General features: G+C 43.5%; 1 long non-coding RNA gene across 6 annotated transcripts in view; it reads right to left on the bottom strand.

The window, feature by feature from the left end:
* Window positions 1–6,358: 6,358 nt before the first annotated feature.
* The window catches only part of LOC147249944 (uncharacterized), a 38,056-nt gene continuing 18,719 nt past the window's right edge, over window positions 6,359–25,695 (bottom strand). For all 6 annotated transcript variants that reach the window (XR_015119301.1, XR_015119303.1, XR_015119305.1 and 3 more), the window contains 2 exons: window positions 17,657–19,060; window positions 6,359–6,490 (listed from right to left, as the gene is read on the bottom strand). This is a non-coding gene — a long non-coding RNA (uncharacterized LOC147249944). The remainder of the gene's footprint in view (window positions 6,491–17,656; window positions 19,061–25,695) is intronic.

Genomic DNA, 25,695 nt, shown 5'->3' with positions numbered 1-25,695 from the left:
GGGTATTGAGAGGCCTAATTTGTACCCTTTATAAAGAAACAAAATTGAGACATTATTAATAAAACAGCTTGATGTATACTGCAGCCTGTATCAGATCTTATATTACGATATCAGATATTCAGATCTATCAAATAAATAAAAATTGGTATTCCCAAACAGCCATTCAAAAAAATCATATAAAATGAAATATTAGATAGTAATTCTGATTAAAAAGTCTAAACTTTATTTCATTTGTCAGTGGCTTCATTTATCTAAAAGCATAACGGTGCTCAGCACGGGCTGTGAGGAAATCAGGAGAGTACAGGTGAGTGTGTGCCACAATAGTGATGACATAATTCGTCTCCTAAAACCTTTCTTTTTCTTTACCAATCGATGTGTTTTGGCTTGTGAACTTCACGTTTGAGCAGCTGGACGGAAAGATCTCGTCCTCCCATCTGTCCAATCTCCATCCCGCCATCTCTCATCCTCCCTGCTTTTGACCTTGACTATGAATCATGGGATATTCTGCCACCATACAGTGTGCAACCACCCAGCCTAGTAGTATTGCAACAATCAAAACAATACCACTGGGGGGGGGGGGGGGGGGGGGGCTGAGACTAGGAGAGGGAGGAGCAGTGAAAAGATGCTTCTTGAGGCTGCTGTTGCCATAGGTAACCTGGATTTGTGCCAAGGGAGAGGAACGGTCCATTTGCATGTATTCAAATCTCACATGAATAATTCACTTTCAAGCCCCTGCTGGAACAGTGTCAGACAATAGCTGTTCACACACACACACACATGCACACCTGATCCTGTGTTGGAAAGGTGAGGAGGTTATGGTGGGTTCTTCAAGATGACTTTTTTTTCCTCCTTTTTGTATGTTAGCGCCTCAGAATATTTTGTTCTGCTTGGATGAGTCCCTCTTGATCCAAAGGTGCTGCATTTTGGGCTGTTTGACTTTGAGCTTCAGGATGGAAATATGTACAAATAATACACACACACACACACACACACACACACACACACACACACGTACTAACTGCTGAGGTGCCCTGCAAAATCATGGCTGGCTAGGATCCAGTAGCAGTCACTTTCATAGCCCAACTCAGTGTTAGCTTCTCTGGCACTGGCCCACAAGGCAGCTTTCATAAATTCACCAGCATTAAAATGCCTTGAGAGGCATTTTATCTCACATAAACGGGCCTGTAAATGTTTCCCCATAAACGTCCCTTAAAAAAGCCAAGAAACAGGCGAAGAAAAAAAATCACGGTTTCATGCCTATAAAACTATGTCAAGACCAGCTATGGTCCCTAAAGATGCATGCATGCTAAAGTGCTACTATAGGAACACCCCATGAGCTCTCTCTCCTATAGCTCAGTCTTGTTAATTTTATAAGATCTAGCATATTGCCACTTATCGGCTGGCAGCGTAATAAAAGCTCTGGGGTCAGTGCATTACTGAGCTGCTGGGCTCCACTCTTCCATTAGAGGGAGTGTTCAGGCTGAGTTGGCCTTCACTCAATCAAATACATCCAGGCTGCTAACGGCTGCTGCTCCAAGAGTATATGGACGAATGCATACATGATGATAGATAGATAGATAGATAGATAGATAGATAGATAGATAGATAGATAGATAGATAGATAGATAGATGATAGATAGATAGATAGATAGATAGATAGATAGATAGATAGATAGATAGATAGATAGATAGATAGATAGATAGATAGATAGATTGATTTACAAAATATTAATTAAAATGAAATTACATTTGTTTAGTCTTAGTCTTGATTAGTCCAGAGAGAGTTGCATTACTCTTTCATAATTCATTAAATGATATTTGGCTTCATTTCCTCCTATTTATATTTCATAGGACTTCTTAAAAGTTGCGTTGCTGGAACGGTTCATTTCAGGTGTCCGGCTCTATTTCAACAAGAGGCTCAGAGATCTTGAATGTGCTCATATGTCAATTTCAGTGCATGTATAAAGAAAGAGAGGGGCCCATTTGTAAACATGCATGTATGTCTTCTGCAAAAGCTTGCTGTGGGTGGGGTGTATGGAGGGACGGAGGCAGACTTTGCATGAGAATGGCCGGGGTCCTGTGAACCTTCTGCTCCCTGTGTCCACATTCAATGGCATTGCTGCAGTTAGCATGACAAACTAGGCCCCAAGTTCTTTGACTTATTAATACGGCTTGCAGCCCCACAGCCTGCTCCTCACAGAGCTGAGCCTACACATTTTATTAGGTGTCTAGGGGGCTACCAAGTTCATGGGAGCCAAGGAGATGACCCTTGGACGTGAACACACACACACACACACACACACACACACACACACACACACACACACACACACACACACACACAGTTGGTGGTTTTTTCTTCAATCATTTCAACAATTCCCAATTTTTATTTAAGCAGAAACACAACAGCTGTCACAAACAAAGCTGAAATGATTATTATTATATTGGCTGGTTTAAACTATCACTTCAAAAAAATATGTCTCGTTTTAGTTCTAAAATCACACCAGCATGATTTTAAGCCGTTCTTTCATTTTACACAAATCTGTGAACAGCCCAAATTTTAAGCACCTACAGAAGAATTTAATTTTGTACGTGTGCACAATGGGATGGCACATTGCTACATCATTGAAAAAAATAAGGTTAAGTAATTTCATGTGTGTGTGCGTGTGTGTGTGTTTATGTGTATGCATTTATACATACATGTGTGTGTATGTGTGTATATAGATGTATGTATATAGGTGTTTTTTTTATCCTTTCCGATGTAAAAATTGCACTTTCCTTTCTGCTCCATTTTTGTACTTCTCACAACAATTAACACATCCCATGCACATGATATAATCCCAAGTACAGTTCATGTCCTATATTTGGCTCTGACTGATAACCTTGATCAGGCATTTGAACATATAAACGCAAGATTTAAAAAAGCCGTGAATACTGGAATACATGATGTGAATAAATGCTTTATATTTAGTCATTAATCATCATAACTGCTACAGTATTTTCTTGCTATTTTCACGTAAACGGTTTTAGTGCAAACACTCCTCTAGGCCTTGGATTCACTCCATGTTGGTGCATTATCATGGTCAAATATTCCCCTTCTTAAAAAAGGAAAATTGAGAAACCAACTGTATTTTACGGATTTTTATTTAAAATGATGCAAAAAAAAATATTGCGTTTATTCTTAATTTAAACCCTACAATATAAACACACCAAAAAAACTGATATCTGGGACAAAAAAAGTGCTTAATCAATTTTTTAAAAAATATATGAGGTGTTATTGTGGCTTATACAAGTGCATGTATGAGTGTATCATCAAAATGACAAGCAGCATTTGTTAGATATCATAAAATGATTCAGTCCTGTTGTCTTGTTTGTTATCATTATCCTCTGCGTTCGAATGGTTAAAAAGGCCCACATAATATATTTATGTCGTAAGATGAAAGTAATAAACTGCAGCATAAACATGCATGTGATGATTTTTAATTTTGTTCATATAAAACAAAAATCTAAATCATTTTGACTGTCGCCTAAAATTATCCATTCCATCTTGTTTATTTCCGTACATTTCAAACAATAAAAAATTGAAATAATTCACCTTATATTATGCTCTCCTGCAATACAAAGAAAATGTTGATTGGGGCAATAACGTAACAATAAAAGTAACACACTCCTTCCTTTAAATCCTCCTATTTGTTTTCAAGCCTTTGTGCACTTTTGTCCTGCTGTTAAAGGCCTTTGTGTTGCTAACAGATGATGACTTAAAGACCCAAAAACAAACAGCTGATCAATTAAGAGACAAGTAGTTGACCCCTGAGGGTTTGTCTGGGTCAACAAGGAGTTCCTAAGGGAGAATGCCATCACTGCAGTGGTCAGATTTTAAAACACACATTTCATGTGCTTACTTTGAATATGTTTTATGTAATCCTCTGTGCAAAGAATGTGTGTGGTAAAGTTAGCAAATTAAAACGTGCAAATGAAAAGAAAATTGAGTGTAATATTCTGAGAAGACATTAAAATGTAAAGAAAGCAACAGTAAATCTCCCCTTGTAAAGTATTAATAAATGGTTGTAAGTGTGTTATTACTTGAACTGTGAACACTTTATTAACCATTTATTAACAGCAGTAAATAATCTATAACCTCATTTCCCATGCAATAATGTGGGCTAACTATTTGGCAAGATAAAGGTATGATATGCTACTGCATTTTTGTCCATCTAGTTTAAATAGCCTCGCAGATCTTGCTACCGATATGATAAAAATGCAGGGAATGCACAGGCCATGAGGTTATATGTCACTTACAAATGGTAAATGATGTTTTATGAAGTACTTACAATACAATCAATCGATGACACATTTAGAGGCATTTATACAAGGGGAGACTGACTGTAAAGTGGTACAAGGTGGTGTATGTGTGTGTGTGTGTGTGTGTGTGTGTGTGCGCACGTGTGTGTGTGTGTGTGTGCGTGCGCGCGTGTGTGTGTGAGAGAGAAATGCATTTTGTCCTGCTTGTTTTCACATGTCCCATAAGGAGTGAGCAGGCTTGGCTGTCGGTCTTGAACACTGTATACAAACTGCATGTGACATGATCCGTAACTCTATCTATAGGTGTTATGGTATCATTCCCACCATTAAAGAGCTTTTCCACCTTACCAATGACCTCCGCCTCGCCTCACAGGACACAGAAAACGACCTGATGGCGATGTCTTTCACAGTACACAGAAACATGTGTGTGTGTGTGTGTGTGTGTGTGTGTGTGTGTGTGTGTGTGTGTGTGTGTGTGTGTGTGTGTGTGTGTATGTTATGAGCATGTGGGTGTGTCACCCTGTGTGTACGGAGGGCAGGTCATCCCAGTGTTTTTCGTCCAGCCCTGTAGTGCCCAGCCTTGTTCCTGGTGAGTGTGGGGGAATCTAACATGGCCAGTGAGCATGTATATCAGGCTATCTCACGGCTGGCTGGACCCTCCCTGGGTGGCCCACCATGGTCAATACTGCACTGGTGCCTGGACACACAGAATGGGATAATCTCCTACTTTCTTTCAGGGCCATGGCGCACACACGCAAACACACACAGATCTCTTTTTATGCCGGCCTGGCCACAGAGGCTTGCCTGGCCCTAATTTCAGGTCAGCACCAGTCAGAGGGTGGGGGTGTGAGGGCTAGGGTGTCCCAGAGTGGAGGGGCCAGAGGGGGAGTATATGGAGCCCATTTCAGTCAGAGCAGTGGAGCACACTGAGGGCACTGGGGCATCTCTTCTACTGGCTGTTGGGGGGAAAACAAAAGGAGGTGTGATCCCACAAAACCTAAGAGCAGCGTGTGTGGTTATGAATCGTATCATTGTTTAGAGTTTCATTCAGCTCCAGCAAATCGCTTCAACACCCCTGCTGCTCACACACAAAGGCACCTAATTGACACCACAGATTTAGGCCACTAGGTTTAACTGTTCCCCTTCCAACCCTTCAGTCACTGCAGAAGTAATCAGAGTAATCGGGAACAAGCTCCCAGCACATCGTACATATGAAGCTTTAAAGGATAAATATGGGGGTATGCTATATTTAGATTTTGTGAACAAACATCATCAGACCCAAAACACCAAAGCACACTGTGTCTCATATCTACTGTAGCTCGATTCCAACAATCTCATCTTTCAGCACTATTTTAAAATAGTGCTACTGAGTATAAATGGCACTAAAGGGATAAAAGAAATTAAACAACAGTACCCGTATTTGTTGTAATAAAAGAACATGATCTGAGGCTCACTAAAAACACAATAAAATACACAATATCACCGGCCTTAACCCACAACAGTTAAATAACTGCAACATTGCGAGCATTTATAGCAACAAGAAGAGGAAAAAAAAACAACAGAGACAGAATTTCATGTCACAAAATGTTCCACTTTATTGAAAACATCACTCACATCGGCATTTGGCAGTCTGTTTTATGATCAATTATTTTATTAACTATGAAAATTGCATATAAATATGTATTTGTACATGATTTAAAAAAAAAGAATAAAAGAGGAAATCATTCAGTCGATGGTAGATCGAACGGTTTTCCAATCACACACTGAACTTTAAATCAGCGTGAAAAGAGAAGCTCCAATGGTTCTCATCAAGTCTGACACAAAATTGAACCAAATATAATCATTCACATTTGTTAAAATTGTGTTTTACAGTTCAGGAAGCTCTTTAATGTATTCAGACTTACCTTTTAGAAGCTAGAAGCTTCTCCAGCTTACCTGTCCACAGACAAGAGGGGTCATCACTCAGACTGGTTATGTGTCCATCTGACTCGAGGTGACATTGTCTGCTCCTGACTAAGCCTAAACATGTGCAGGGAACCTGGCTACAGACAGTGCGTGTGTGTGTGTGTGTGTGTGTGTGTGTGTGTGTGTGTGTGTGTGTGTGTGTGTGTGTGTGTGTGTGTGTGTGGTCCAATGGTGCAAGGTTGATCGCTGTTTTTCATCTTCGTAATGGTGTTCCTGACTGCATCTGTGAAAGCAGAAAAAAGGGCTGATTAGTAAAATTCAGTTCTACTCTTTAGAATTGCATGTTTTCTTCCTTTCAACTGAGAAATATATTTATTTTGGCATCTAATAAATTGAATATGTAAGCTAAAGCTCTAACTACACTCCCAACTCACACAGTGACAATGCTATTCATGTCATCACCACCCAAGACTCACCAAATTGTTGTTGTTTACAGGATGGAGGAGGGGGGTGGGGCTACGCTATGTGTATATTTGTTTGTGCGTCTATCAGCTGTCTGTATCAATGGCGTGCGTGACCCTTGAGCTACAGCAGACAGTCATGGGTCAGAGGTCAAGGTAGAGCCTGTCTGGGCTTCCTGGCTGACCCTAACGCCTGCAGCATAAACACACACACAAACCGGGGGGGGGGGGGGGGGGGGGGGTTGCTCCCTCCTAGACTAATATCACCTTAGGGATTAGGTTCCAGACAGAAATACATGGACCCTAAACACACTGGATCTGCTTGGTCATAAAAAAGAGGCAGCAGAGATGCTGAGTCTGAGGACCATCTCATAATTAATCAGCACTGAGCTAAAGAGGAGACTGGGGAGCGTCGCCATGGTGAGCGGAGAAAGGAGGTTATATGCTTGAATAAAGGAGACCTCAAACTGAATCTGTGAGGCAACCATGACGGTGATGTAGAAAGAATATAAGTATGACTAATATGAGCATTTGGTGCTAAAAAAAAAGGGGGGGTGTATACTCGCGTGTAAGAAAAAAGTCAGGTCTGTAATAACATTTAATCCAAGCAGTGATGTAACTGCGAGCAGCACGAGCGCAGAGAGAGAGCACCAATCAGGATAAAACAACATCAGCATGCCAGACACTTGCAAAAATCACAAATCAAAGAGACGCGGGACTGCTGGATCTCAGCACAGAGTGAAACGGGAAAAAAAGGTCAAATTCAGACGAGCTGACGGGCTTCACTGCAGAACCATCGGGAAAACTCCCCAAATAAGCCAGAGTGTTAAACCTGCTAATCCCCTGTATTATTGCAACATCTGTGAGGTCTAGCGAGGCTCTGTCAGTGATTAGCAAGACAGATGTAAACAATATCCTGGCTGAGAATGAGGAGGAAGAGGAGAAGAAGAGGAGATGAGATACAGGGGGAATGTGGAGAATATAAAGCAGCCAAGGTGGGAGTGAGTGTGTCAAGGGATTTAGGGGTAAAAATCAGAGGGAGAAGCAGGAAAGGAGGCGGTGGTAATTTTGTAAAGAATTAGAAAATCACATGAGATGTAATGAAAGGAGCCAGAGCTTGTGTTTGATAGGATACAGTAGATGGGGGAGGTGGAGGGAGACAGAAGGTGACAGCATTAGGGGAGCACGAGCAGCAGATTGGGAGATGGCAGACCCGGGGCCAGGCGTGCCCCAACCGGCTGACGAGCCACCAGGGAGACGTGCCTAATTTATGCAGACTTAGGCTGAGGGGCTGAAGAGCGGAGGGTGTCTGGGACCCCCTCAATAGCCCTGAGAACCAAGAGGAGCAGCGATGGGTGCTTGCAGTGAGAGCGCAAGAGAGGTATGGGGGAAGGGGGATGGGGGATTCTTGTTTTTGGACAGACAACAAGAGGAAGAGAAGGGGGGGGGCTCTCTGTTCAATTCAGGCTAGGCTGTCCGTCTGATGTCCCATTAAGGATCGGGACAGGGAATGGGGGACGAAGAAGAGAGAGAGAGAGACGGAGAGAGAGAGAGAGACAGAGAGAGACAGAGAGAGAGAGAGAGAGAGCAAGAGAGACAGAGAGAGAGAGAGAGAGAGACCATGCTTAACCCCCTCCCAGCTAGAGATGCTCTTTCCCCCCACTCATGTCTTCTCTCCCAGTCTGGCTACCTACTAGATCCACAGAGCAGTCCGTCTGCTTCTCTGCATACTAATTTCACATTAGCACACATCAGCCCTGAACGTGAGCAAAGGACACAGTCGGACTGAATCACAGAAATGTAGTCAAGCTGATAGGCTCACTGGACGAGTGGCTACAAGAGCACCTTAGCAGGCGAGCGGCAGGCGAACTGAAATACATAGTGGCCTCGCATGAATTCATTCATATTAAAGAAGGCATATTTGTAACTGAGTTTTTGTTCAGTTTATCATTAATTAATATTCATTAGTAGATTGGTTTATTTTTGAATTTAGTCATTTAATACAGTCGTGAAACTGGCGACATTGTCTCGCAAATGTGTGAAGATCAAATACAAATATGAGAATTTGTGAATGGTACTTTTACACACTTATGGAGTAATTTTTCACTGGGAAATCTTTGATATGAATGTGTGTGTGGGGGGGAGTGGATCAAATGAAAGAGGCTCCAAAACAGTTGTTCACTGTTGAATACATACAAAACACAAAAATTATGTTAATTTCTACTTCTAAAACCTTAAATCATGAAATGTGTGTGTTTGTGTGTGTGTGCGCGTGAGTGCGTGCGTGTGTTTGTCTGCATGTGTGTGCATGCAGCAAGAATGGACAGCCAGGCTGGGTGATCGTTGAGTCTGATGATGCAGACAGACAGTTTAATGACAGTCCTCACCCTTGAACATACGAGCCACTGAACGCCTGGCATGCTTGCAGATGTACACACACACACACACACACACACACACACACACACACACACACACACACACACACACACACACACACCATTTTAGAGGTGCACATATGTGTGATGTATGGTGTGGCATGAAAAAACACACCCATGCAGCTGAAAATGAAAGAGAGCAAAATCACTCCGTATGTGACCCCTTAGAAAAAAGTAGGTAGAGGTGCTAACAGTCATGAAGTCATTTGATCCTGTTAAAAATACAAAGCTTTAGCACTTATACACCTCCACACCCTGGTGGTTGAGAAGAAAAAAATAAAGTTAATAATGATGGGATAAACCCACTTTAAAAAAAAACACTAAAAAAAAAACAAACAGCTCAACAAATTTTCTTTTCTTCCAAGTTTTCGTGGCCTTGCGTCTTATTCAGCAGGACTTGTCCAGAACTGGAGTTTGGTGCCCAAACAAAGACATAGAGCCACCTCATAAAAAAAACATGTCATTGGATCAGGCCGAGGCTGAATTGTGTGATTTTCCCTCCTACCATAAGTGACCGTGACTGAACGTTGGGCTGAATGAGAGGCTTTATAGAGGACACATTTAAAGCTTTGTTGGTGTGTTAACACAGCTTTTCAATACACCTCTTTATGGACTCAAGCTGCAGCCGCTAGTTGTCTTGCGCCAGGAGGAGATAGTAAAATAAAGAAAGGTGATAGTAACATAGGAATAAAAAAAGAGGAGGGTTGGAAGTACTTGAAAATAATCACAGCAGGCACCTAAAAATAGTTCTAGAGAGATCCTTGTTATGTGATATGAAACAAACACACATAAAAATATTTCTAGAGTTTTAAATTCATCCTCAAAGCCCCGCCAAAACAATTCCATACATCCATCCATTTTCCACCACTTATTCTGTTAAGGGTCGCGGGGGGGCTGGAGCCTATCCCAGCAGCCTTCAGGCGAGAGGCGGGGTTCACCCTGGACAGGTTGCCAGTCCATCACAGGACCAACACACAGACAGACAACCATTCACACTCACAGTCACACCTACAGTCAATTTAGAGTATCAATCAGCCTCGTCCCCTCTTGATGTCTTTGGACTGTGGGAGGAAGCTGGAGTACCAGAGAGAACCCACACAGGAACAGGGAGAACATGCAGATTCCACACAGAAAGATCCCGTGCCCGAGCCAGGGCTGGAACCAAGAACCTTCTTGCTGTGAGGCGGCAGCGCTGACCACTGCACCACTGTGCCACCCCCAAAACAATTCCTTTTAAATAAAGACAACATAATTCTCAGCAGAGGACAGCGCATCTGCTCTCTCTCTCTGTGTTTAATCACCTGAGGACTGAACTTTGCAGCAGTTGGACGCAGCAGAACCAAGTCGTTGACAAACTGTTCCGTCTCACAGTGTCCTCTGATAGCGTCAGCACACTCATTTACCCAGAGGACCACAGACATCCTGCTGCCGAAACAATACATTTGTGTGTGTGTGTGTGTGTGTGCGTGTGCGTGTGTGTGTGTGTGTGTGTGAGAGAGAGAGAGAGAGAGAGAGAGAGAGAGAGAGAGAGAGAGAGAGAGACAAACATAGTCCTAGCTGGGAAAGCAGGGCTGGAGGAGTCTCATAGGGCGCTCTGGATGACAGTGAAATGAATAACAATGAACTTGCCGAGAGTCAAGCGCAGAACATTAGAGATGAACCAGAGCTGAGGAACACTGCCATACAAAAAGGGCCTCTGTGTGTGTGTGTGTGTGTGTGTGCATAATTGTGTCACGGTGCCCAGGAATATCTCAATATGAGCTGAGCACTGGGCTCCAGAGATGAGGACCCACTATGGTGCACACACACACACACACCCCTTCTTCTCACTCTCGCTCCCCCTCTCCTTCCCATCTCGCCATGCACATGCAGCAAGGACCCCCACTCTTGCTGTTAGTGCTGTCTGCTGTGCGCCTGATGAAAAAGCAAAAAAACACGGGGTGCACGTGCCTAAAGGCATAAAAGAAAAATGTACATTTGTAAATTGCAGACTCAATTTAAACATGGGGATTAATAAGGGTTTCTCAGGTGCATTGGCAGGGGTCAACCTAACTGTGTGCTGATTTTCTAGCCTGCTAGCATGCTACAGGAGATGTGTGAGTGAACACCCAGCCGAGATGGTGGTCTACAGGGGGCTGAGAATGCATCTGAATACATTTACATAAAGATTATGCTACGCTGACAGCGAGAGGGCCACCGTTGAGAAGTCTGCGTGCTCGTCATTGTCCCCAAAAATCAGAATAATGATTGAAATGCGGTTTGGAATAAAAGAGGAAATAGTCACTTAAACCTGAGCTGTGTGTGCCTCAGTGTCGCTCTCTTTATGTTGATATTATCAGTAGAGGAAGAAGAAACACATGCACGAGCAAAATAAACATAAACGACTCAAATTTTATTCATGAGGCTGATGGGAGATTACAATTCTGACAATTGAGATGAACAAACAAGTAATTCTAAATCACTTTGCTTTAATTGAGATGCTATATTAAACACTGCTTAAACATTCATGAGCTGTCTCTCCGACATGCAAATCTGATCTACAGATAATAAAGATCTTCATAACAATGTAATCCTGCTTAATCATAACGTGATAACATCTCAGCGGAAGGCTGTATCGTTTAAAAAAAATGTTATAATTGAGGTAGATAGTAAAAGGTAATGTAAAAGACACACTTTATCTAATAAATCTCTCCGTTTATATTGTAAGAAACTTGTGTTAAGAAGGTTCCTGGGTGATTTGTTTTCCTCCCTTTGAGGGTTAAACTCTTTAATGATTTGGTGGGATTGAGTGATTTCAAATAATAAAAATATGAGACTCTATTCCTAGTTCATATATTGCAGCTAGAGATTTCTAAGCAGATAAACTGACCAGATTTTACTGTAACAAATTTAGAGGCTGAGATTCCAGTAAGCTTTTAATCAAATAGATGGGATGTGAGGGTGTGCATGGCCCGAGGTACACGGAGCAGCTTTTGGAGAAGGCACTTTAATTTGAAAAGTAAAAACAGGTAGGTAACAGAAGCAGTGCGGTGAAGCCCTGTGATAAACCTCTTGCAGATATAGTCAGCGAGCCAAACCATACTGTCAGATCAGTGCCTGAGGAGAGGCAGAGGGGGAGAGAGAGGCGGCGAGAAGGGGAAGAGAGCAAAACACGAGTGAAAAGGGTCAGCAGGGAGGAAGGCTAAACCCCAGAAGCAAGCAAAAGATTGTGTGTGCAGTGCATTTATATTTCAGCATGGGTGTGTGTGTGTGTACATATGTGTGTCAACCCCAGCTGGGCAGACATTTACTTGACATGCTGATAGGGATTTAAGCAGTGGGTGGGTGGTGTGTCTGAACAAGGTGAGAGAAGGAGCAGAGAAGAGGAGCTGGTGGGGATCGGAGGAGGATGGAGAGTGGTGGGAGGTGAAAAAGAGTGAAAGAGTGTGTGTGTGTGCGTGTGTGTGTCTTTGTGTGTGTGTGTGTGTGTGTGTGCGTGCGCGTGCATGTATGGTGGGGCCTCGCAAACTGCCATTACTAAGCTTGATTTCGATGCTAGTTGAGACGATTAGGAGAACGTGGAGCAGAAATGAGGAGGAAAACAGGGGGCAAGGGAGGTGGGTTTTGTAGGAGAACCCTTCAGGCTATGGAAGAGAGAGAGAAGGAGGAGGGAGGGTAGTCTATTGAGGTGATGAAGGAAAGCGGTTCTTTCTTTCAGACGGTCTAATGAAGCAGAAGTCCCAGATGAAGAATGGAAGCAGGATACCGCAGGGTGGGTTAGCTTATGTCTCCGCTCCTCCATGCATCTCTCTCTTCCTCCCTTGTCTTCTCATCCTCCATCCTCTATTTTCCCTCTCTCCTCATGTGCTGCAGTCCCTCCTCTTAAAGGGCTTACTCTGTTTATATCAAAGTGGCGTAACGTGCTGCAACCTCACACTCGCCTCTCACGTGATTTGATGAAATGATACCAGCTGCTTTTTTTCCCAGTAAAGATGTCTGATATTGATGGATGTTTTTGTCAAAGATGCAGAAGATGTTTTAATACTGAAAGAATATATATCCTTGTGTCTGGAAGCATTCAAAACAGGTGCATGTGATGACGTACCTATTTCTGATTATAGGTTGCACATGCGATGAACCCTGAGCCGACATGTTAAATTACAGGAGGCAGCAGACTGAGACGGACAAGGGGGGCTGTCAAAGTGTCTGACTGGGTTTGACTGCGTATGGCTGGGGGTTGTTTGACCAGGGGGCTGACTGGGCTGCAGGACTGATTTCTGGCTCCATTTGGCTCAGGGCCTGCTGGAGACAGGCCAGTGGCTGACGGAGGGGGTTGGGTTCCTCTGCTTCTCAGCTCAAGTTGTCCCTGGAGCGAAGCAATAAGAAGCAGCTTATAAAATAAGCAAACACAGAGGAGGCTTACAGCCAGTCAGCCAGCCAGCCAGCCAGCCAGCCAGCCAGCCAGCTGGGGATGAACGGCAGATGAACCATAGACACACACACATATGCACATACACACACACACCCCTTCTCCCTGATACACCCCCTACACACCCCTGACCTTGACCCTTGAGGTCCCTCCTAACCTGTTTCTGAATTGAAGTCAGTGCAGCTGGTGTGTCTAGCCACGAAATAAGCATGAGTTCCTCCATGACACAGACCTCTCATCACCTCATCATTAAGCCCGTTCCCACGCTGCACCACTGGGATGCTGTCACTGCATCTGAATGCTACAATTTCAGCTGTACTGGGTTGATGATTGTATTGACTCTCTGACTTTGTGGTTCGTTTGAATCACCTGAAAAAAAAAACCCCATTCATTTAATTCCGGAAGCATTTCCACCTTTCTTTCTTCACTGTTATGTTTTTGCATTTGTACCCTCTCTCTCTCTCTCTCTCTCTCTCTCTCTCTCTCTCTCTCTCTCTCACACACACACACACACACACACCCATGTAAATCATTCAGCCTGAGCCCATACATACATACATCATAAGGATGTGTGAGTGTGTGCTCATAGTGCATCATGCAGGGAGGTCCAGAGCCCTCAGACATCACATTTTCATTACAGCCAAATCTCGGGCCCGTGCTACACCAGCATGGCCTTTCGCTGGCAAGCAGGCGGTTTAATCACACATACAGCACCACTCCATTTTCATTTCCTTTTCATGCAGCCTCCATCCCACTCCGGCTTCATAATTCTCTCCTCAGAGCTGTCTTGCTGGTCTGAGTGTTTGCAGCCTGTTGAAATGACATAATCATTGACTTGGATAAATGCTTGACTGTTTCTCCCTGAGTCTATAATCAGACTTGGGAACTCTGAGGAAGAAGCAGCACCAACTCTTCCCAAGGGTGTTAATATCATACTATTTGCTTACGTATCAATTTAATGTATTTATTTTGTAATGATTCCTTACAAAAGTAAAATAAATAAAAAGGCAGTTTCATAAATATATTTTTATGATGTAAATGAGAGATGGAGAAATTATTGAATTCATATATTTATCACATAAATTTCTATAGGAGCTCAAGTACAAAATAGAGTGTTTTTTGCAGTTGAAAATATTATTTAGGCTCAAGATTTTCAGGGATGTAAATTCAACATGTGAGAACAACCTATATTTCTCAATATTTCACACTATTATAATGAGGCCACCTTCAAGAACTAACCATAGTAGGAATGCAATTAAAAGATATAAATAAAAGCATCCATTCATGTATTTTTTTTTTGCATTTTTATAGAAAGAAGCGGTTACTTATTTATTTTGCTACGAGAAAAGAAAGGAGGACATGTGGACTGAGCCAGGACGAATTGAGAGCGATGGCTGTACATGCTTTCATCAACTATTACTGCAGTGATCGAACACATTCAATCAATAGCTAAGTAAGTCAAAAGCAGTCTGAATGAGCAAGGCAGGACAGACAGCAAAATCAGCAGTCACCAATCAACAAATAATACTTAGAAATTAAATGAATAAAAATGTTTTTCAACATTAAGTGTTGTCATTAAATTTTGCAAGTATTATGAAGTTAATAATCAATAATCTATTAGACATCCTCATAAGAAATATGTACCTTGTATTCATATTCATAATTTTGACATTTTGCTTTATGAATACAAGAAAATTATTGGTAGATATAATTTGGTTACTTAAAGATTTTGCCTGGCTGCCTGTGAGACTGCAGGAGAGGGCAGGCGGGTACTGACATCCTGTTAACCTCCTGCAAAGTGTGTCTAACACACATATTACATATGCAGCCTGCTAGATTCATGCTCGATTCACGGGCACCTAAAGCGAGGTCTACTGTAACAACCTCCCTGCTCTCTTTGTGTTGAATTATGCATAATTATGCAGCAGTGAAGTAACACACATGTCTATCACTTTCATTAGCATAAAAGCTTTTCTGCAGGAGATGATGTCAGGGAGCAGGGTCCTTTCTTTCCTGTAAGTAAGTGTGAACGGTCACATTCACATACGTATGATGTGGATTAGCAGGCAAGTGTGTGTTCATACAGTGTGTGAGCTTTAGCACCCTGCGTAACAGTTAGAGCAGCTGACAAGCAAACCTGGATGGGTGTTAAGTTCATCTGGTGCTTCATAAAACATATGGTCATTGTTATTTGGAATATGCAAATGAAGGATAAAAAGACCCAACCTCATTTACCCCCCACCACACCATGATCCTCAAAACGCTCTCCTCTCATCCTCCTTTACAGCCCACAAACACAAATCCACAATCAGAAGGTTACATTTGAACCGCACAATTAATTTTCAACTTCTTTTATTTTCTCTCATGTCACACTTTTTCCTCTCTAAACAAAAGCACAAGAGTGAACCGATATTTAAAAATAATTCAATCTAGCTCATCTGGATTGACATGTAAATCGCGCATCTTCTTGATTGCCATTTTCCACAAATGGATACAGAAGGCGCAGCCACTATAACTACAGCTAGCACATGCTCTTCATATCCTGCTCAGCTTCATCAATGTCACTCTGGGCTGATTCGACGAAGTGGTTTGATTAAAATTGCTGATGTCTAGAAATCATGATAACAGCAAACAGAATACGACAGCACAAATCTGTCTTCCTTAACATAATCCGTAACAATATTATTTAGAGCATTAATCCTTGGACAAATTGTCTCAGACGAAAAAGTCTTTATTTGTCACTGGTTTTTGGAGACACCATGCCCATCCACCTTAGACAACAGACAGCGTACAGCAGATCTTCATTGTGAATGATCGCTTGCTTCCGGGCCACAGACGATTCACCAAAACGTTCCCTCAAATAATTAGCACTGACAGGTGAAAACAGCCACGAATGCCACGGGAGTTCACAATGAAATGGACTATTGCACAAATGCACGTGACTACAGACCCACAAACATAAACACACACGCATGTCACTGCACAGTCGCAGCAGCAGAGGATCCATCAGCACAGCTAACACCACATTAAGACTATAAAGCACCAATACATCTCCTGTTCCACGTACACAGCCCGTACCCTGCTGCTTCTGCACTGATACCCCTGATCCCCCTGCGCTTTGACAAGGCGTAATAAAGCCTGTATGAAGCGCCGCATTGTGTGGGGAGAACACAATGTTGCATGCTGAGTGCTGTGAGAAGGGCGTACACTGCTGGGTCCCACGGCGCAGCAGCGCACCAGGGCCTATAGCAAGGAGTGCTGAGCATGCTAATGAGGTCATTATGTTATGCCTCTCCCTCACTCCTGCTTTCCTTTACAGTGTGGGCTCTGCCTGTCAGAGGAAGCAGGGTACCCTGGTATTACAGCCAACCACAGATGTCACATATGGCACAATGAGAAGGCTCGTCTCAAAATGAGTCGCAGAGAGAAAGACTGGGTGATGCTCTGTTTTTCAGCTAGCATCAAGAGCAAGAAAATAGCATCAATGATTTACATACTGAATAAGGTGAGAGCCAAGACAAGTAAGGACGAGGGCAGGCAACATTCATTTGCTAATTGTTCCTGCTATGTATTTAATCAGCAACCACGCAGGATTGTGTTTCCTTTTCTTCCTTCTACGCTGATGCTTTTACTACGGAGAGAGACAGAGCAGTGGGGAGGGAGAATCAAGCACATGCAAATGCAATTACAGGATATTTGCATAGCCGTTAACAATTAGAGGGCAGATGGCAAACAGCGGGCATTTAAAAAGCGGCCGAGCGCCATCTTGGCTGAGGGAGACAGCTGGTAGACAGGAATCGGCCATTTTGTAAGCATGGGTTGCTGCCAGGCTGAGGCATAGAGAGGCGCCAGTCTCTCTGTATGCCAGGAGATTGGCAGGCAGGAATTGTGCTTTAATACGCTGCCTGGTACAAGGCGACAGCTACCAAGTCTTCCAGCAGTCAGTGACAGTGTGATCAGAGCCCACGGCTTCTGTTGAGAGCTGACTGAGAAGATCAGCTACAACACGACACATTTGTGTTCACTTACAAAAACATGTGAGCAGCTTATCTTATGGATGGCATCAGGAGGAGAAATAGTTCTTATTTTTGCTCTGTTTTCTTTAAATATAGTGACACAAATTACATGGTTCTTGTACTCACCAAAGGGTGTGAAATCCACTCTGGTCTCTGATGCTAGATCTTTAACGTCCCACCAAGTCCACAAGTGTTTTGTGGAATGCCCTCTAAAAACTCTTCTGCAAGTTGCATGGAAAAAAAACATCTTTCTCCTGATTTCTTCTCCTCCTTACAGATGTTAATGTTTTGCTCATTTTTTCCTAAGCAAACACCGGCAATTTTGCGAAAATGTCTGAAAGTCTTATTATGTGTAGGACAAGAAAAAAGTTGCAAGAGACAGGAGGAGAGTAGAACTACTGTCCTTTTTAGCTCATTAGTGGCCATTCATTTTTGCTGTCATTGGATTCCTGCTTCATGGCAGTAAGTGGACTTCAGGTCCTATTTCCACACATAGAGAGAGAAGTATGAAAGCCCGGGCCCTCCTTCCTCTTTTCCACCTTATAGATCAATACTGCACTTCCATATCCTCTGAAGGGAGCTGCTGTAGTGAGGGTGAGAAAATCTAAGGCATAAAGACAGGTTGTGTCTGATACGGTGGATGAGAGAAAAAGTTCACATTGTCCTTTCATCCCGGCCCATGAGATCTTAGAATATTGTGCGCTACGTGCTTGGAAGTGGGACTGAGCAGAAACGCCTTGTCTCCTATGAATCCTTATTCAAGCCGTTCAGGTGGAATGAGTAATAAGAGAAAAAGGTTGTAAGAAACTACACCTTTGACGTCCTCTCTTCTTCTTCTTCCGTTTCTCTCCCTCACCGTATGTGTGTCTTTGACAAAGTTTTATCAAGTGGTGTTGGATGCGGCAAAACTGCCTCCGGCTGAACCACACACAAAGACTTGTTCTCTCTGTCTCTATTTCACACACACATGCACATGTGATGACACACACAGCGTGTGGGGCGGTTGTAGGGTGAGGGCCCCAGCCCTGGCTGATGCTGGGACTGTTGGAGAGAGATAGAAAGAGAGATGGAGATTGGAGCTGGGAACAGTGGTGGTGGTTGGTCCCTGGGCTCCGAGGCCTGCAGGCGGTGCTGGGCAACCTCTGCTAGCCTCTCTCCTCCATATTGATTTCTGCTGCTCGGCATTGCTCCGCTCTGCCGCGGAGGCTCCTAGCCGGCGGGGATGAGAGCTCAGCTCACCCGCCTCACCTGCCTCTCTCCTGGCTTGGCTGGCCTAGCCTGCCCACTCTGCCGCAGCTTTGGCTGGCCCCTACCGGCTCTCTGGGACCCCTGTATGCAGCGCCAGGGCCACAGGAGGAAGGCAGCCAGAGAGCCCATGGCGATCCACAGCTGTGTTCACCTGCTCTGGGTTCACCCGCTTCGAACCACCTCCTCGAACTGCCTCCATTCTTCTCTCCTTCTATCCTTCCACCCACTCTGCTACTCTTTTTCCTCCTCCAGTGTCTTCTCCTCCTCCTCTTCTTCTTTCTGCTGCACAAAAAAAAAAAACAGAAACAGAGACGGAGAAAAAACAAGTTAATCTCAACTTTCAGCATTTTACCCACTCTGAATGTCAAGCCTGGGCTTTGATCAGTGAGAAGTCAGGGTTGAGGTTTCTGGCATCCTCTCTCAGCTGGTAATGTGAACCTGCTAACCTTAGAGAGCAAAAACTGCAGGGATTGTAGGTCTGAGAGTTAAGTGTGTCAGGGAGAGAGCTACTGCCTGCCAAAGATACTCTAAGCTATTAGATTCTGATGTGTTGCAGATAGCAAAATATAGCAAGAGTGGGTCCATAAAATTCACCACAGTGTCAATAGAATACATTATTTACAGGAAAAGTTTGTATCCATCCTCTTCTGCTCTCCCTTAGACACACAAGTGCTTTGGCTTTTTATTTATTTATTTGTTCTTAATGAAAAAAAATAACAAAAGCAGCATTTAGAAATGATATATCAAACTACCCTTTCCTGGCTGTGCTCTGTTTGCACCATAGCAAGTGTGAAGGAATGGAAATGTTTTGGCCTGACCAGTGGTGCTCGATAGAAACTTTGTCAAAGAAAAACATCTCGGCTTTTGTATCATTTAGAATTATTCAAACGGGTTCAGCAGGCCTCTTCTTATGATAATAGCAGTTGGGGGGACATTTCTTTGAGGATTCATGGTCCCATTGTGTTCTTCAACAGAGAAAGAGCCATGGCCAAATTCAACCCCCCACCTCACCACGCTGCAACAACCACACGTTCTCCAAAAACATCCTTGCCACAGCCACCACAGAGCTCTGACAGCCCCTCTGTCCGCCCCTCTGCAGGTTTGAAAAAGAGACTAAAAACCCCACGGGCCGACTGCCAGGGGAATAGAGAAGTAAAGTGCTGAGGTTTAGAGTCTGGGGACTGGCAAGGCTTTGGAAGTTGAAGCTGTCTGTTAAGGAGAGAGCTAAAGGGGTGCAAGAATGGCAAAGACAGAGAAAGAGAGGGGGGTGTACACTGTCGGGACAAGAGAGGCAAGTTTGGGGGGGGGGGCTGAGTTGAGTTAGGGGGACATGGATGGGGACTGGGGGTGCGGTGCATGTCTCAGACACAATAATACTATTCATTGGCTCAGACATGGGTGTTAACTCCCCTCTGACCGAGCACAAAGGGACTCGGCGGCATTCAGGCAGCCTTGGTGATATTGTTAGTTCAGGGCTGCATTCTCCCTGCCGCAGGATAGAGCGCCTGCATTGTACCCATCAGGCAGGATGGATGGAGGGAGGTTTGAGAGGTGAAAGGCAAAGAAAAAGAGAACAGTACGTTTGTCTATCTGTCAGTACTGGAGGAGAGAGGGCAGGAGGAAAAAGAAGGGCGGAGAGGGTGAGGCGGGGCAGGGGAGGTGATGGTGGTTTTGCCCCGTGGCATTGGACTTGTTTTTTTTTTAGGGTGTGTGTGTGTGTCTGTGGGGGGGGGGGGGGGGGGGGGTGTATAGGAGAAACAGAGTTATAGCAACCAGCAGTGCTATAAATATTAGCGAAGTGCAGAGCTAAAGAGGCATTCAAGGGGGTGAGGACACATACAGAGTCAGGAAGGCATGGTTGCACTTTTAATGGTGAGAAAACACAGCCGGTTTGGGCACTGATTTAGAGTTCAGATGCATTTTGATCCCTAAAAAAAGGAGGACAGAATGAGAAAGGGGAATTATAGAAAATGATAGGTTGCTGCTGGGATGAGGTGACATCCAACTACCAGAAGAACTACTTTGCCAGAATGGACAGATAACAGTAAAGGACACCAAAGAGGGTTAAATATGACTCAGCATTTGGGATTGATAGGAAATTTGATGAATCACTGAAGTAAACATGGTACATTTCAGTGAGGGCACAAAAATTACAGGAAATGTACGTGTACATTTTGAACATATTGGCATAACAGCATACATTTAGTCTAAACTATACACGTAATGAGGAGAGTGACAGTGGTGAAGATCAAATGTTGACAAAACCTGATGAGGACTAAAATACAGTACTTGGACGTGTACCATCCAAAAGGAAATATTGCACTGTCACATGATTCTGAGATGGTGCATCAAAATTCTTTTGGAAGCTTGGGTCCACTTCTGTCTCCATTTCTACGTTTTATGATGCAATGAAGGACGCACACACACATTTATCTTATCACTCACTCCAGTGACATGCACACACATACAGTATCACTGCTCTTACTGCACAGAACAACCTGCTTTCTTCAACAGTACTTTGTTTGTTTCCCCTCTGGTAAACTCTGACCAGCTGTTCCCATAGCAACCTTACTCATTCCTTGTATAAAAGAGAGAGAGAGAGAGAGAGAGAGAGAGAGAGAGAGAGAGAGAGGGGGGCAGAGAGAGGCAGAGAGAGGGAGACTTGTACAGTGTTCAGGGACATAAACCTGACTTAAGACCTGGTAAGTGGGGACAATCGGCAAAACATTGATTTTTGTGATACTTGAGACTAGGATCAGTGTTAGGATAGTTTAGGTTAAAATCTCTGTTACTTCCACATCTTTGACCTTGCAAGGGTCCATGATTTCCATGACTTCAGGCTGTTGCAAACTTCTTTATAATTCTACACTAAAAAGAAAAAGCAGCTTCTCTTCCTGTGTATGGCCATTGTAATTCTAAAATTAAAATTCTAATCATTATCATCCGACCTTTAGTGTGCACATGCTTCCTTGTGACAATGATTTATTGTAAACATCCCTTTAGGTGTATGACAGGGGCTTAAGTCTCCAAAAATTGAATGTAAGTAAAGTAAATACCTCACAAGTGACGAAAGTAAAAGGTAAGAGAGGTTGGAGATTTAGTATAGGACTTTTTGATTGTAATATAACAGAGTTGCTGGTGTGTTGATGAGTTTGAGTGTTTGCGTGGTGCAAACACAAATCAAGGAATGCTAGTGATGTACACCATGATAAATACTTTGAGCTTTCTGTCATGTCACCACAGACACACACACACACACACACACACACACACACACACACACACACACACACACACACACACACACACACACACACTCTCCAAGCTCAACTCAACTGCATTCAGTCTCTGCAGTCTGGAGTCAAACTGCCTTCCTCAGATAAGAGCCAGCAGTGTGATGCTGGGTTGCTCAGGCAGGCCGGGGCAGGCCGGGGCACCGCTCTCGTCGGGGGGCTAATGCCCTGCAGTGGCGGCTGAGGCAGTGAGGGTACTGCCCTTTGTCCCTGGTGGGGGGATTACACTGGTCAACCAGTGCAGACAATATACCCCCCTCCTGGGATGGGAGGACCAACCTGCTCTCTACCAATGATAGGGGCAGTCAACTGATCACTAACTCAATTAAGGTCGGAGGAAAATAGCGGAGAAGGAGAGAGGGAAGCTGAGGCCACGCTAAAATAGGAGGAGGCATGGAGTCAAAAAGAGAGCAACAGAAAGCAGAGGAGGGGTGAAGAAAAGGCTCCTCTAGCACAGGATTAAGGGAGAGAAGATGAAAGGATCAGGTCTAACAGCAGACAGGAAAAAAGCTAGTTGAGATGGCCAGAGGACCAGAGGCCAAGCAAGGAAATCAACTAGACGAGAAGAGAGGAAGCTCAGGTGTTCATTACCTGAAGGAGATGGAGGAGGACGCTCTCCTGTTTTGTTTTTTTTTGTTTTTGCATGCACTTCTGGTTTATAAAACAGTGCACGCACCAATTCAAATCCAATGACAAATGCAGCAGATAATTCTGTTACGGGGGACTTTAATAGAGGATATTTAGGGGACAGTTAGCGGGCCAAAGTAGCATAGCTGTGGCCCACTGCAAACAGATATGGTTCTGCAACACTTAACAACAGGGATTTGGCAGCACTGTTGATTGAACATGCCAAATCCCATTTGTCGGAGGGCTTTGCGTGTTTGTATCGACACACTGTAACCTTGTGGCTCTGTAAAAAGGAGATCTCAGAATGTGTGTGTGTGTGTGTGTGTGTGTGTGTGTGTGTGTGTGTGTGTGTGTGTGTGTGTGTGTGTGTGTGTGTTCTTGGCGGGTAGGTAGGCAGGTGGGTGGCAGGAAGGTTCAGTGCCGCTGGATAGGGTGAACTGGTTTTAACTCTCCTCCACCTTCAATCAACGCTTGTCTCATCCCTTCATCCTTACATTTTTACATCCTTCTTGATTCCATCCCTTTGTAAAAAAAAAAAAAAGGGCGACAAGACGGATATAGAGAGGCTTTCTGAACACTCCTTTTCTTGCTTTCCTTCCTTCGTGTCCCCCCCATCCCCTATGGTAGAGCTGCCAGACAGGAGTGCTCAGCAGCTCTCCGAATGTTATTGATCCTGAGAGCAAGCCGGCCCGGGGAGTAGGTGTCTCTCTTTCTCTCTCTCTCTCTTTCTCTCTCTCTCCATCACACCCTCATCCCCCCATCACAGCCGGCAACTTTTTTCCTCGCACCCTCCCTACGTTCCTTCCCGCCTCTACTTCATTTATCAAGGTTAAAGAACTCTTATAAAAAAGGGAGGAGGGGGTCGCCTGGATGTTATCTGACTTCATGAAAGAAATCCCCTCAGGCCACTGCGCTAGAGGAGGATGCTCTTTGCCAGACCCAACACACACACACACACACACACACACACACACACACACACACACACACACACACATAGACACGCAGTGACACCAAGCCCACTCATAGCCAGTCAGAAATAGAAAGTAACATGTCCACTTTGGTACACAGCAACAGGAGGATGGATGGACAGACACTAGAGGAAGAAATTAGAATATTATTACAAGGAAGTTACCCAAATATGAGTTCTATAATACCACTTAATGGCAAGGTATCCTTTTTGAAGGGGAGAATCAATTATTAGGGTTTGGTACTGAACCTATTACTTTCAAGTGTATCACACCAAAACAATTGGTGTCAGATTTCAGTACCTGAAAGCAAATTGGGGTGAGTGAGACCATGTGACATCACCCTCGCAGCCAGCACACATTTGTGAGACTTTTCAAAACTTGACAACACTGATGCCAAATCCAATACTGACATGACATCACATCTAGACTGAGGAAACACCTGGTCAACCAAAAAATATATCTAAAAGTTCAAGAGGAGAAAAATCATATGTGATAGCCTGAAAAAAACAATACGTGAATTTCGGTTATTGGTACCAGTACTCATCATTTCAAATGCAAAGTGTATCTACCTTAATCACTTGCATTGCTTTATCAATTGGTTATCAGCCATGAATTACAGAAACTGTATTGCAGGACTTCAGAGTTGCACAGTCAAAACAAAGAAAGTCAGATTTTTCACACTGACATTTTGTAAGTTAAAACAAATCAATTTTCTAAATTTTGATTATAACGTTAATAATACTGTGGAGTATTTTTGTTTTAAGATAAAGTATAAAAAAATTGTTTTTGCAAATCTGAATATTCTGGTTGTCCAAGCGACTGCGACACTAATTAGATTTTATTTTAAATGCGACACGATTTCCATCCACACAAGAGTTTTAGCACCATATCAGCATGAATTGTTACTTTTGTAAAACAGGACGTGTCTACTTTCCAGCCTCTAGCTGAAAATACCAGGTGTGTGTGTGTGTGTGTGCTTTAGTCCCAAAGCAAATATTTTAAAATATTTTGAACTGTAACAGGAGGATTATCCATCGCTGAAGGAAGCCATGGCAGCGGGAAAGACATACAAAAGGACAAAAATCATAAAAGGCGTAGACTTTGGCAAACCTCGTCTTTGGAAGTGGATGATGACAAAACGACACACAAGTTCCTGCTCTGTCTGGATGTAATCTGGATGCAGGGACATGGTGAAGGCTTCAGCTGAGTTTTCACAGGTCTGTGTTTATGGGCTTTGAAAATGCCAGATTTATGTGGATTCAAGATGAACGTGGCTGAAGTTATGGATTTTAAAATGAAATCGAATTAATTGAACAGAACATCTCAAATGTTCTGAATATGTCACTTGCACTGTTGGGAGCATGTGAGAAATCTCTCATTCATATGGATTAAACAAATGATAAATTATTAAGAAAATAAACATGAATTTGTTCTATATAGCATTCATAAAGACTTTAGAACCGTCTATAAACCCTTTATGAAGGGTACCTTTTCAGAAAGTGTGACCAAAACATGCACAGCACAACTAGAAGTACACCTGAAAAGGTATTTTTGCACAAAGCAGCAAGACCTGTAAATTTCAAGCTCCATAATTCATCCAGAGAGACAGAGAGAGACAGAGAGAGAGAGAGAGAGAGAGAGAGAGAGAGAGAGAGAGAGAGAAAGTACAGTTTCCAGCCTTTAAGAGAGCGTAGCAGCTATTGTCCCCGTTTGTAAAAGGACTGGAAATGGCTCTACATGTGGAGTACATCCTGTCTTCCATTGTTACTGCTTTCACTCTCCCTCCTATAAAGGCCTGCCTGCACTCCGGGCTACAACAGCCAGGCAACACACACACACACACACACACACACACACACACACACACACACACACACACACACACACGCACACACACACACACACACACACGCACGCACGCACGCACGCACGCACGCACGCACGCACGCACACACACACACACACACACAGCAGCACATTAAAGAGCCATACCTTCCCCTCACTTTGTGCTCCGTAAATGCCACAA

Source organism: Aulostomus chinensis, chromosome 14, assembly GCF_037954235.1.
Source record: "Aulostomus chinensis isolate RoL2024-O1b breed Wild chromosome 14, RoL_Achi_v1.0, whole genome shotgun sequence".
Classification (NCBI taxonomy): Eukaryota; Metazoa; Chordata; class Actinopteri; order Syngnathiformes; family Aulostomidae; genus Aulostomus; species Aulostomus chinensis.
Note: the sequence above shows the minus strand (reverse complement) of the source record. Positions and strands in the feature narration are given on the sequence as shown.